This window comes from Panthera uncia (assembly GCF_023721935.1).
Source record: "Panthera uncia isolate 11264 chromosome C1 unlocalized genomic scaffold, Puncia_PCG_1.0 HiC_scaffold_4, whole genome shotgun sequence".
NCBI lineage: Eukaryota > Metazoa > Chordata > Mammalia > Carnivora > Felidae > Panthera > Panthera uncia.
Genome location: NW_026057585.1, coordinates 82,570,557 through 82,580,791, shown reverse-complemented (window position 1 = coordinate 82,580,791; position 10,235 = coordinate 82,570,557). Strand labels below are relative to the sequence as shown.

At 51.1% G+C, this 10,235-nt stretch overlaps 1 long non-coding RNA gene across 2 annotated transcripts; it reads left to right on the top strand.

Moving 5' to 3' along the window:
- Positions 1 to 1,292: 1,292 nt before the first annotated feature.
- LOC125912867 (uncharacterized) lies at positions 1,293 to 6,198 on the top strand. Of its 2 annotated transcripts, none has more exons than XR_007454854.1 (4): positions 1,293 to 1,808; positions 5,371 to 5,450; positions 5,736 to 5,830; positions 6,086 to 6,198. It is a non-coding gene; the product is annotated as an uncharacterized LOC125912867 (long non-coding RNA). The 2 variants fall into 2 exon arrangements; XR_007454853.1 differs by lacking the exon at positions 1,293 to 1,808 and adding an exon at positions 4,569 to 4,779.
- The last annotated feature ends 4,037 nt before the right edge of the window (positions 6,199 to 10,235 follow it).

The window sequence follows — 10,235 nt, the reverse complement described above, 5'->3', positions numbered from 1 at the left end:
TGGGGCCTCCCTGCTCTTCCCTGGCCTGGGCACCAGTTCTTCCTGGTCCCCAGGAAGGCATGTCCCCTCTCCGTACAGCTGACTTCCTTAACTTTTCACGTCTTTCCTTCCGTGTCACCTTCTTGTGAGGCCTACCTTTCCTACATCACTTAATACTGCGTCTCGCCCCCGGCCTGTGTATTCTCAACCCCCCTGACTTGGCTTTACTTTCCCCTTTTATCTGGTGCTTATAGACCGTTTACTTCCTCATTATGTTTGCTTTTGATCTGTCCCTCCCTCTTAGAACTTAAGCCTCAAAGAGACAGGAAAGCTGTCTTGTCTTTGGATATCACCGGGGCCTAGAACGAGCCTGTTACACAGTAGGCCCTCATTAACATCTGTGGAATAGACGAAGGAGCGACTGCACGTGGGAGTGCAGAGACACCCAGGTCCTGCTCAAGGTCAGAGCCTGTTTTGAGCCCACCCTTGCACTGACTTCAGAGTACTGCAGGCTCCCGGCAGAGTGCGGAGGTCGGAGCTAAAGCATCCCCTTGTCTGATGGAAGACGCAGATTATTTCCTCCTGTTTTTTTCATCTCTGCAGTGTGTTTCCACACCCCCCTCCCCCGTCACGAACCAGACCAAAGTTCATTGTCCAGAGAGCTCAGGACAAACGTTTGCAGCCCAGAGCCTCTCTTGTCACAGGGCCTGTGTCCACCTGGACCCCACCCAGCTGATGAGGACCGTGCGGGATGGGCACGGGGCCCAAGTGCTCCTGGCTGAGGGGCTCAAGGAGGGAAGGCAGCACGACCGAAGATGCCATCCCTGAGTCCCAGCTCTAAGATGTCAGCACATCCACCGGGTCAACTTTGCACACTTCTTGTTCCTCCCGCCAACAATGGGGCCGGTCGGCCCAGTGGACATGTCTCCATCCCCTGGTACAGTAAGAGATGCCATTTCTCTGCCCCCAGCGGGCCCACTTGCAGCTGGGAGTCTGCGGCTGGTGTGGGCGGTGACTGGCAGCTGTGAGTTTGCTCATGTCTCTTGATCTCTGGGGCAGCCATGCCTCCCCGCCCCCCGCCTCCATATCTTCTCTGAGCTCCCAGGGCCTCTCTGTCTTCAGGGATCCTCAGTCACTCAGTTCCTTCCGGTTCCTTCCTTCCTTCCTTCCTTCTTTCCTTCCTTCGGGGGAGCAAGTCCGCTCCCAAGGCTGGGCACCCAATCAATCTCTCCAGAGCTTGATTACGTCACAGGCCCGGGGCCCGCCCCCGCCTCCCCATTGGCTCTTCCTCCTCTCTCCCAGGTGAGGCGCCGCCTCCAGTAACTAGTGATGAATCCAGGCAGCAAAAGGGAAGATGTGGGACTGGCTCCCAAAATCCAGGAAGAAAGACCAGAATCCAGCAACCAGTCCAGTGTGCGTTGTAGTGTAACAGACACTCTAGCGCGGATGGTCCCTGACTTATGATCGTTTGACGGGCAGTTTTTTTAACTTTACGATCTTGCAAAAGTGATGGGCGTTTGGTAGAAACCGTCCTGCGAGTTTTGCATGTGGCTTTCTTCCCGGCACTGGCCGTCTGCAGCGTGGGACCCTCCCGAAGCTGGGCGGCGGCAGCCAGCGATCACGAGGGTGGACAGACGGCGCTGTAATTCCGTCCTGCACCCACACACCCCTGCTGTCTCTCCCTCTCAGTGCAGCATCCGGCAAACTACATGCATTATTAAGCACTTTATTCTAAAACAGGCTTGCTGTGAGGTGATGCTGCCCAACTGTCGGCCAGTGTGAGTGTCGTGAGCACGTGTAGGGTCGGCCAGGCTAAGCCATGACGTTCGGTAGGTCAGGCGTAATAAGTGCATTTCGACCTAATGATATTTTCAGCTTAAGATGGGTTTATTGGGAAATGACCCCGTCGTAAGTCAAGGAAGATCTGTGTACTTGGGTCATCAAACCTGAGGCTTCAACTCTCCTCCCCCAAGTCAGCACATACACAGTGTTCCTGACATCTGTCTGCCTCTGCCATCTGCATGGCCAACCGTCCATGCATCACCCTCTCTCTCCTCAAGCAGGAGACAACCTGGACAACCCAGCTGTGGTCCAGCTTCCTCCTCTGTCCCCTGTAGTCCATTCCCTGCACAGCAGCCAGAGTGGTCAGGCCCTTCCCTCACCTCTGAATCCCCTCCCCTTAGAAGCGGGTTCACATGTAGCTTTAGCTTCGCAGCCTGCCATGCGGCCTGGGCCCCTTCCAAGGTCTTGGCTGGGGGCAGCAATGTGGGTGATGCACATCATCAATTGAACATTCGTTGGGCTCCAATTTGCTCAAGAACATTCTCGTTTTGGTACCACGGTGTTCAAAAAACCCGCGTATATTTTACGCTCACATGTTACCGTTCAGGCCAGCCACATGTCAGATGCCCAACAGGCACCTGTGACTAGTGGCTACCATATCAGAGAGCGCAGGACAGAGAATTTCTCAGACAGTTTAAAATATTGTACAGCTACGGAAAAACCTGTTTGAAAAATTATATTCAATCATACAGGGCAAAGCTCATAAAATGAAAGTGAAAAAGATCGTGTACAAAACCGAATCAAGTCTGAGCCCACAGTTGTTAGATATAAAAATATGCATATGTTTATTTGAGCATGTAAATTGATGTGCCTACTGCAAAGAAATTGGAGCAAAATCCTAACAGGGACCATCTAAGGAAAAGGAATTATAGCAAACTTAATTTCTCCCCTTCATATTTGTTCAGTGTCAGCATGTGTTACTTTCAGAGTCAGCGGGGAAATTATGTTATTTTTAAAGAGTTCAAGGTGTGTTCTCCCATCTCTTGCCATGACCTGACTTCAGTGATCATTTGTGGGTGTGTGGTGCTGGGTTAGAGGATTGGTTCCAGTCCTGCACTCTGTATTCATGCACTTTCCATATGACAAGTTTCCTCCTACAGAAGGCAGAGCGAGCCTTGGCCTCTTGACTTTGGCGTCAGCCCATGTCTTTTGGTCAATGTGGAAGTGACAGTTGTCGGTTCTGAGTCAAGGGTGTAAGAAGGATCACATGGTCTTGTGTGCCCTCTTGCACCTCTGCCATTGCCATGGAAAGCTGATGCCCTGTCCAGCCCACTGGTCCCAGGAGGGCGGGCCAGACCTGCGCCCACTCTGCTGGTTAGAGCTGTCAACCGGTAGATGTGTGAGAAATGCATGCTTGCTGTAGAACATCACATAGATTTGGGGCTGTTTGTTACAAGGCTCTAGCTGACTAATGCAGTGTTGCTGCACTGTTTCACACATGCTCAAATGTAATCAGGAAGGCAGAACTTGATCGGAATTATACATTAGAAAGCTGAAATCAATGACACTCTACAAAGTTCAAAAACAAAACCAAACCAACACCTAAGGATCTCCAAGGCAAAAGAAGTCCAGGCCATACCCTCGGGAGACTTGGCTTCATTTCACACACTCCTGGTTACCAAGACCTAAAGTCACTGAATGAAAAGTCCTTATTCTTAGGGATCATAAATTCCTGGGGGTGCCGAAATGGAAACCTCTGAGATTCTCAGCATAAGAGTACATTTTTTTCCTCTTAGAAAAATTATAAGCATCCATTGTAGAAAATACAAAGGAAAGAGAAAAACACTCTTAATCCTCTCACCAAAGTATTGTCAAACCTCTGTCAAACACTGGTGTATATATGTTTTTCCCACGAAAAGGAGAGCATCCTGTATCTTCGGTTCTAAAATCTTCTGTTTGTAGCCACTGCATCATAAACATCTTCCCTTCCCATCTCATATCTTCTGCAGAATCATTTCTAATTGCCGAATTCTTGCCTAGTTGTCCGCAGAAGGGATGTGTCGTAAATAACTTCACCTAACTCCTGGGGTAGCTTGTGCAATTTATACCCAGTTGTTAACTATCACAAGCAACATCCTACATATTTGATATCCACACACATCGCTGATTGTTTCTGAGGGTTAAATCCTTGGAGGTGGATCACGGGGCTGGGCTCTGCGTATTTATCAGCTCCTGAGCCGAAGTACCTCTTGAATCAGCATCCTCTAAAGTGTGGGTAGCTTGACTATATCAGATCGCCTCAGCCCGAGACCAGGAGCCTGAGAGGAAGAAGCAGTGGGAAAGGAAAGTTATAAGGGTGTCAATGTGTGGAAAGCGCCAGAGAAATGGATTAAGGCTTATGCATTTAGGGCTGGTGGGACATGTAAAGGCACTTCCTTTATTCGATCCCTGAATAAAGGGATTCCAAGGGGGCCCTGAGGCCAACTCTATATCTGGACCAACTTCAGAGCTAAACTCCCTGGAGCTGTGGCTCCCTGCCCCCCACTGATGATTCCTGCAAGGAGACCGAGACAACGTGTTGACTGTTGGTAGTCTCCCTTCCCCTTGCTCGGGTAGGTCTTTGTCTCAGGTCCACTGGCTACTCCCGTGATTCTGTCTCACTCTAGTGTGACGTGTAGAGGGAAAAGCCAGGGGCCCAGGTGCATGCTCAGGAGCCTGAGTATGGCTATTAACCCACTGGGTCTCCTGGGACATCATTTCACCTTTCCAGAGGTGGAAGAAACTATCCACCTGTTCACCAAACATTGTTCTTCTTCTCCTTGGGTACAGGGCAAGACTCCATCTCCCAGACTCCTTTGCAGGGAGATGGGATCATGTGACTGCCTTCTGGCCAATAGAATTTGAGTGGAAGAGACATGTGCTGCTTCCATGCCAGGTCCTTGAGAGCCTTGTTCAAGCTTTTTACCTTTCTGCCAGCCTGACACAGATGAGCAGGAAGACCTCAGCTTCAAAAGCCAGGTGCTGAAAATGGCAGAGCCATAAGAGGACAGGGGCCTGGGTCCAGGATCACCCTCTGGGGTAGAGTCACCCACCAATCAGTGAGATTTATTCTTTACATGAGAAAGACATCAATTTGTGTCATGTTGGACCCTTATGTGCTAGGCTTTGGTTTTCAGAGCAGCAAACATTGTCCTTAATAATACCCAGGGCTTGGGGCACCTGGGTGGCTCAGTCGGTTAAGTGTCCGACTTCGGCTCCGGTCATGATCTCCCGGTCCGTGAGTTCGAGCCCCGCGTCGGGCTCTGTGCTGACAGCTCAGAGCCTGGAGCCTGTTTCAGATTCTGTGTCTCCCTCTCTCTCTGCCCCTCCCCTGCTCATGCTCTGTCTCTCTCTCTCTGTCTCAGAAATAAATAAACGTTAAAAAATTAAAAAAAAAAAATACCCAGGGCTTTATTGCCTCATCTATAGGGAGGAGAAGGAAAGAAGGGGGGCAGTATTCATTGAGGGTATGTTTTGCTGTGCAAGATCTTGTGATCCACATATGACGGACATTTGCCCTTTAATCCCCGACAACGAAACCATGACCTATTTCTATCCCCGTTTTCCTAGGGCCTTGAATGAGCCAGAATTCAAGCTCAGGTCTCCCAGATCCTGACATTCCCGGATCCTGCTGGTACGTGTCCCTCCAGGTGAGCAGAGAGGTGAGGTGTGTGTGGCTGGAGTCCTCAGGTTAGGGGGTTGGCTTACCACACTCCGGTTTCCTGGTCCGTCCCAGAGACAGGAGCCATCACATGGGGTCACCTGAGGACGCTTTTCTTGATTATATTCAAGAACAGCAGTTTCTTCGCCTCCACTGGGGCCCTCCAAAGCTCTGCCTTGCTGGGGGGAATTGGGACGCTGTCACCGTTTTTCATTGTTACCCAGGGAGCCAAACTGCCTTTGATGTTTTATTGACCTGACTTTCTTCTTCAAAGGTCCCCTATCAACTGCCGCTCTGGTTTCTACCAATTTGATTCTCCCTCCCAAAGGAGAAATGGGACTGGAAACTATCTAAGAGAGCAGGAAAAAGGTTTGATTTTATTTGGGGCCACTTTGGAGGGGGGGGGGGCGGGTTCTGGCCCGAGGGAGTCCATTCCCCAGAGGTTTGTGTGAGAATTCCCAGCAGAAGCAGGGAAGCAGCTGGAAGGTCCAGCTGTGGCTGGTACATCTGGCAGATAAAAAGAGCTGAGGGGGACAATGTCTCCAGGAGGACGGTCTGTGCCTTCTCTGTGGGACCCCTATGTGCGGGAGCCCTGGTGACTAGGGCTCCTATCTCCCCCACCAGCTCTGCTCTCTGTGACCTGCCCCCAACCTCCCCCAGGACTTCATGCACCTCTTTGTACAACTTCAACTCAAACAAGACTGTTAATTTTCACCAAATAAAGTCAACGGCCGTTGCTGGCTTTGCCAGTTCATTTTAGAGCCGGAGGGGACTCCGGATGTTTATAGCGTCTGGCCCTTCAGAGACCATGCCTTGTTGACTGCTCAAACACTTCTGATGGGCCTGCCTTGTGTTTGGAGAGCGTTCCTGATGCCTTTAGCACACATTCGAGGTCAGCCGCATGCTGTGATCCCCAGGGCACCTCCAGGCTTGCCTCGGGCCTCTGTGCTGTGTAGACCCTCCCCCCTGATTGTAGTATGAATTGTCCTAATGCATGAGGCACCTCCCCACTTCTGGGAACTTCCACCAGTGTCTCCCGTCTCTGCAGTCCCTGTCCTCCCTTCCCACCTGGTGAAATTCTCAGCCCTCACCGAAGACTAGCTTGGGCGTCACCTGCCTCCAGAAGCCTTCCCTGATCCCTCCAGGAAAAACAAACTCCTCCGTCTTTCGTGCTTCAAACACCCGTCAGAAAATAGGGAGTCTTGACTCGTGTCTTTGGTTTCCACTCCTTCCCACAGAGAGAGTGAGTCGCTTTAAGTTAAGGGCTATCTGTTCATTATCATTGTGTTCTTAGCTCAAGTCTCTGTTGGAGGGACAGGCAGAAGAGCGTAGCATATAGAAGCATTGAGTAACAGTCTCATTAGGCAACTGAGAGGAATAGAGAAGAAGAGGAAGAGAATTTTAAACATAGGAACTGGTATCACATGGAATCTTTTCAGTTTCTAGAAACACAAAAAAATAACACCGACTTCCCAAAATAATAGAGGGAGTCGGCTGGCTCACAGAACTAAAAAGTTCTGGATAAGGACTTCAGGAGTGGTTTGATCATGGTGTCGGGTTAAATTTTTTTTTTTTTTTTTAAATAGTGCTCTTCATTGTAGCCACCTTCACATATTGATTTCGACCTCAGGCTAGCTTCATTCATGGTGACAAGGTGGCAACATCAGGTTTCACTTTTATGTTCCCATTCCAGCTATTCAAAAAGACAGAGAACATCCATGTCCCATAATTCTCAGGAAGAAAATCCTAAGCCTTACACTGATTTGAATACCTCTGAATCAACTGTTGTGGCAAGGAGAATGTGATTCCTGAGTGACCCAGCTCAATCATGTCCCACCTCAGTCCCTCAGGATGGTCAGTCCCACCCAGCCTGCACGCCTGCACACAATGGGGGATTTAAAAACATGAAAAACATGGATTTCACGGGGTGCCTGGGGGGCTCAGTGGGTTAAGCGTCCAACTCTTGATTTCAGCCTGCGTCATGATCTTGTGGTTCGTGGGTCTGAGCCCCGCATCAAGCCCTGTGCTGACAGTGCGGAGCCTGCCTAAGGTTCTCTCTCTCTCTCTCTCTCTCTGCCCCTCCCCCACATGCTCCCTTTCTCTTTCTCTCAAAATAAATAAACTTTAAAAAAAGAACCCATGAATTTCAGTCTTCCTTTCTTCTTTCGTCCCGCAAACAAACAGCATACAGCTGTGATAATTCCGGTTCTGTGCTGGGTGTTGAAGGCACCTGTAAGATTGGAACAAGATGGGTACCTCAAGCTGCTGACAGTCCTACGGAAAGAGATTCGGAAAATTATTTTGCAGGCAATGAGGAGCCACGAGGGAATTTTGAGCCTCCGAATGGTTGTAATAGCTACCTACTGCCGTGTAACAAAAGACCTCAAAACCTGGCAGGTTAACACAGCAAACGTCGATTCTCTCATAGTTTCTGTGGGGCAAGAATCTGGGCACGGGTGACGGGCAGCCTCCAGCTCAAGGTCTCTGACGTGTCTGCGAGCCAGACGTTGGCCAGCGCTGTCCCATCTCAGAGCCGTTGAGGGGAGGGTCTGTTTCCAGACTCACTCTTGTGCACCGATGTCTCCACTTACGACACGGCAGCTGTTTCCCCCCACGATTAGCAATCTGAGGCAGAGTGAGAACGGGGTGGGGCTGTGCCTGGGTGGCTGAGTCGGTTAAGCATCCGTTTCTCGGTTTCGGCTCAGGTCACGAGCTCACAGTGCATGGGATCGAGCCCCCGCATCAGACTCTGTGCTGTCAGCGGGGAGCCTGCTTGGGATTCTCTCTCCCCCCCTCTCTCGCTGCCCCTCCCTCCCTCCCTCTCTCTGTCTCTCTCGAAATAAAAAAAAGCTAAAAAAATTTTTTGTGAAAGAAAAAGTGAGAATGAGCCCCCCGAACCTGCTACTAGGAACGAATCCCATCCTTCCTGGCAGGTTCTGACAGGAGTGAAACGGTACGCTTAGTCCCCCCTCCCCCAAGGGGGAGTGGGTTACACAAAAGTGTGAATACCAGGAAGGGAGGGTCGTGGGGGAGCATCTAAAAGGCTGCTTACTCCAAGGACTGACCGGTGGCTCAGCGTCCCAGGCAGCCACATTACATCATCCCACAAGAATAGTAATGAATAAAGGAGGAGTTAGAAGCTGGCAGGAGAAAATTACGTGGGACTGGATGGAATTGTTTAGTCATTCCAAAACCACTTACTGAGTGCCCGTTGTGAACCAGGATTGTGGTGGGTGTCGGGGCCGCGGCTGTGCCCCCGTCTCCCCACCAGTATCTAGCAAGAAGTGTCTGGAAGTCTAGCGGGAGGTAGGTGGTGTCTAGAAGGAAGAAAAGTTGAACAAGACATTCACCTTGAGTGTTGCAGAAAAGGACGAGGGTCAAAACTCGGAACAATGCCCTCCACCTTGCCAAACCTGCTTGAGGAGTCAAGGAAGGCTTCCTGGAGGAAAAATCATTTCAAGTGAGCCCTGAGGGAGGAGGAGGGGAACAGGGGGGGTGGGTGGGAGGGTGCAGCGTGGAAGGGGTGGACAGAGGGCAGCACCGGGTGGCCTGGGTGTAAACCTGGGGTGTGGGCCTCTCTCTCCATCATTCCTGTCCCCTTCCCATATCTGTCACCTCATCCTTTAGGACTCAGCTCAAAGATCCCCTTCTCAGAGAGGCCTCTCTTGGCAGTCCAAGGTCATCACAGACAGACTCCATACATCTCCCTGTCGCACTTTCTTCCCCGCGCCTCTCTTGCCCAGCACTCTCCTGTCCCGCGTTGTTCTCCTGTCCTTCCTGCCTCGCCACTCCGGGCTCCTGGGGGCACAGCCCTCTCTGTTCACTGCTGCGTCCCAGGCCCCACGCAAGCCTGCACGTAGTAGGGCCTCAGTAAGCCTGGTGGTGGGAGCAGACCTGAGCTGGACCTTCTCTAATGTCACATGTTTTCTCCCTGGGGACTGACCCCTCTCCTGAGCTGCCTGAACCCCGGCCCCTCCCTCGACTCTCCCCTGCAGCCCGAGGCAGCTCAGAGCCCGCGGGCCTGGCCCCTGGCATGTTTTATAGCTCCTCTCTGGACTCCTAATAGCAGCCACATTTTGCGAGTTTGGAGAAGGAACGTTAAGGCCAGTCAAGTGGATAAATCACATCTCTTCAATGGGCCAAACACGGATTTACACAATAGCCTGTGACAAACGCGTCTTCGGGGGCGACCTGGCAGGAAACATCCCTTTTTCTGAAGGGCTCGTGGCTCAGGGAGAAACAAGAGGACTTTTGAAGGAGTCTAATTATTGCCTGTTTTGTAGGAGTCTAATTATTGCCTGTTTTGTAGGAGTCTAATTATTGTCTGTTTTGTAGGAGTCTAATTATTGCCTGTTTTGTAGGAGTCTAATTATTTTCTGTTTTGTAGGAGTCTAATTATTGTCTGTTTTGTAGGAGTCTAATTATTGCCTGTTTTGTAGGAGTTTAATTATTGCCTGTTTTGTAGGAGTCTAATTAGTGCCGCTGCTGACAGGCCGGAGTGCCAGCGTGGCCTCCCGCTCACGTTCACGTGCACTAACACACCAGGGGCAACAAGGCGTTTGGAAGGATGGAAAGGGCGAGGATTATGGGCCCATCTCGTGCCCTAACGGCCCCTCAGGGAGCTACAGGACCATGTGATTCCCTGACGTCCCTGCTCAACAACATCCCGAGGGGCCCCTGGCTCCCATTCCTGCCCCTCAACCTGTCCTATCTCCCTACACTCCGGAAGTCCCTGCCCAGATGTGGCCCTCCCTGCCCTGCTGGTCTCCTGTCA